General features: G+C 45.6%; 1 non-coding gene across 1 annotated transcript; it reads right to left on the bottom strand.

Annotated features, from left to right (window-relative positions):
* Positions 1–143: 143 nt before the first annotated feature.
* On the bottom strand, positions 144–216 carry TRNAF-GAA. Its single transcript has one exon. It is a non-coding gene; the product is annotated as a tRNA-Phe (tRNA).
* Positions 217–3,431: the final 3,215 nt, after the last annotated feature.

Raw genomic sequence — 3,431 nt, 5'->3', positions numbered from 1 at the left:
AACATAGCACTATACCAACCACTAGGAAGGAGATTAACTCTATCCCAGCCAAGACCAGGACACCTGGCCTCTCTTCAGTAGCTCCATATCTCTCTTGTACTGAAGAGCCCAGCATGGGGTACAAAAAACCTACAGGAAAACACTGCTGAAGCCCGGGCTTGAACCAGGGACCTTTAGATCTTCAGTCTAACGCTCTCCCAGCTGAGCTACTTCAGCCCTGCTGCAGCACTAATTTTCGCAAAACCTGTTGGAATGTAATTATCATTCAGTCTTTTCAGACAAGGTTAGCTGACATTAGCTTGTGAGTCAAAGAAGTTGTTTCAGGGAACAGGATACAGATAGACTGGGCTTAAAAGCAATGGTCCAATCATCTGTACCGACATAGGCTCGTTGCCAATGTACATCACCTCTGTATATGTGTATGACTTTAATAATAGCATGACTCTGGAAGATGTAGAGAAGTGGAGCAGGGAAACAAAACAAATGTTCCTGAAGGGCTGAGGGAGGAGTACAGTTATCCTGAGATTAGGGAAGGGATCTGTCGCTCACAAGTCCTTGCAAGGAAAATAAGGAGATGGAGCTAGGTCTGTATAGATACAAAGCTACAGATGAGGAAGCTGAATCTGAAGTTACAAGGGTGATGGAAGATGAAGAGAAAGACAGATTGATTGTAGGGAGGTCTCAAGAGATGACTGTGAATGGAAAAAGAGTAAAAGGGACAAACAAACATAGACTGCGCTTTCTGTGCTTCTGGTGTTGAAGAGGCCATCTTGTCTCATTCCTCAAACCCTCTTTCTTTTTAGTGCTGTTTAGGGTGTTAGACTTGGATGCCAGTTGTGTTGGCTAATGCTGTTTTCTTCTACAGGGTTAGACTTGCCTGGGATGCCACAGCTGTTCCTTGGTATATGCTGATAACTGCAGAGTAGAGATCAGAACTGGGTGCAGCACAGAGGTGTTTGCACCCCTGTCAATAAACCAAACAATAACGTCAGAGAGAATGTGGTGATTACATTTCCAGACTGGTCTGACATATCTGAAATACCAAAACAAGGACTGTAAAATCTCAGCCCCTTCTCTGCCGGGAGAAGTTTAGGTGTGTTGGTAAGAAATAAGAAAGTGGGGCTCCTTTCTATACCTAATGACCAAGGTCCACATCATAAAACACAGCTAAAATCTGGAGTTAAACAGCAACCTTGATCCAAGGACCAGCCAAGAGCATTAGCATAGAACAAACATTTCTAATATCTTTTCACAGAGCCTCCTGAAGGATCTGGAGTTATTCATGAAGCTTGGCTACTCCTTTCACATCAATCTGTCTCTCTCCAGCTAGGGAATGGGAGCCAGGCATATTCATGCAGTGATATGGGAGATGTTTGCCCAGCCCACCAACTTACTCTGCAAATAGAGGACTTTCACTCCCAGTACAGACAATCTACCATCTTTCACCGTCTCCAAATTCACATCTCCCCAAAATACATATGTGAAATGCACCATAAGTTTTCCATGACTGCTAAAAACCTGGTAGTGAAAGGTGTCAAAAATACATTTAATCTGGGTTTGAATGTTCAGCTCGACAGCAGCAGATATTTCCTCACAGAGGTTTATTAGATAACAGTTCCGGATATCTAGGGCTCCAAAACTAGGCTATGGAACCTCTTGCAATATCCAGCCATCAGGATCGTACCCTAAGTGAATTTCCCTTCTGTAAAACCACTTCACCCCACCATCCCAATGGTAATTCTACCCATGACTACTGAGGAGTCGCTCACACATATGTGGCTGAGGGTCTCAGCACCGCTGTGCATATGAGGCGGGGACATTTTGGACAGCTAAGCACTGCTACAGAGTTTCTGCTTCTTGTCCATTTCCACTTATAAATTGTCTCCTATATGTGACCTAGAAACATGTCAGATCCAATCCTTGAAAGCTCCATGGTGCAGAGAACAGGTGCACATAACAAATCCAAGGCATCGCTAAAGACCATGGCCACCAGTCAACCCAACCCAAAAAACGATTCCTCTGTTACATTTTGTGTCGGGTAGAGACGCTGATATCAGAAGAACCTAGAATATTGTTCAGGGATTTGGAGCCACAGAAGAGTGATTAGGTCTCAGCCCTGAAGTGGAAATGAACAATCCTGTTATCTATCCTATTGACTCTCTCTCACTTCCACCTGGACCTCAGGATCCATAAGAAGGTAGTTGGGGACTGGCCCCGGTAAGTCTTTCCAATTATCAGTGAAAGAGGATGAGGAAGAAATCCTGCAATTTTCCCTCCGGAATATCATCCACAAATCAAGGCTGTGTGTTCAGAGCAGGTCCACTTATATTTATCTACAGAACATGCTTACAGGAGAAATTTCTTGAGCTCAGTGACTAAGGATCTTACAAATATAGCTTGGATCAGTCTGCAGGAACAGAAGACTCTTTCTGGTATATTTTTCCTCATTTGGATGCTGAAGGAAGTGAGAAAAAGGATTGCATAGGCAGATGATTTATCAGATCGTAAGTGTTTACTTGTATACAAAGCTTTGCTTTGAAGGGTTACTAATGTCTGGAGTGTGGACCTGCTCCAGGTTTATTAGAGAGGTTTATTAGATTTTGAAACATCTATGCCTCCGATTCTGTTGAAAGAGCACTGTTTTGCTCTTCCCTTAAGAGCTGTGAGCTATTTAGCATTACCAGCACTGATGATGATTATCAAATTCCTAGAAGGCCAGATGGGGACATCAGTATGATGATAGGTAACAAAGACCATAAAAGAAGACCTGCTGAGCCTGGCAGGACTGGAGTGTTGGAATAGAAGGGTTGTATCCCTTTCTTTAGGGTACTTTAGGAAGGACAGGCAGGGGAGACGAGGAGGGGGAGTTGCCCTCTATGTCAATGACCAGCTGGAGTGCACAGAGCTCTGCCTGGGGATGGATGAGGAGCCAACTGAGAGCTTATGGGTCAGGATTAAAGGGAGGACAGGGACAGGTGACATTATAGTGGGGGTCTGCTACAGGCCACCTGACCAGGAAGACTGAGCGGATGAGGGCCTCTATAGACAGATAGGAGCAGCCTCACGTTCACAAGCCCTGGTCCTCATGGGGGACTTCAACTACCCTGATATCTGTTGGAGGGACAACACAGCAGGGCATAAGCAATCCAGGAGGTTCCTGAAATGCGTGGATGAGAACTTCCTTCTCCGAGTGGTAGAGGCGGCAACAAGGAGAGGTGCTATGCAGGACGCTGTTCTCACCAAGGAGGAGGGGCTGGTGAGGAATGTGAAGGTCAAGGGCAGCCTTGGCTGCCGTGACCATGCAAGATCCCTTAGGAAGCAAGGAGGGCGCCCAGCAAGCTCACTAGCCTGGACTTCAGGAGAGCAGACTTTGGTCCCTTCAGGGATCTGCTTGGTAGAGTAGCAGGGGATAAAGTCCTGGAGGGAAGAGG

Source organism: Fulmarus glacialis, unplaced genomic scaffold (genome assembly GCF_000690835.1).
Source record: "Fulmarus glacialis isolate BGI_N327 unplaced genomic scaffold, ASM69083v1 scaffold1157, whole genome shotgun sequence".
Classification (NCBI taxonomy): Eukaryota; Metazoa; Chordata; class Aves; order Procellariiformes; family Procellariidae; genus Fulmarus; species Fulmarus glacialis.
Note: the sequence above shows the minus strand (reverse complement) of the source record. Positions and strands in the feature narration are given on the sequence as shown.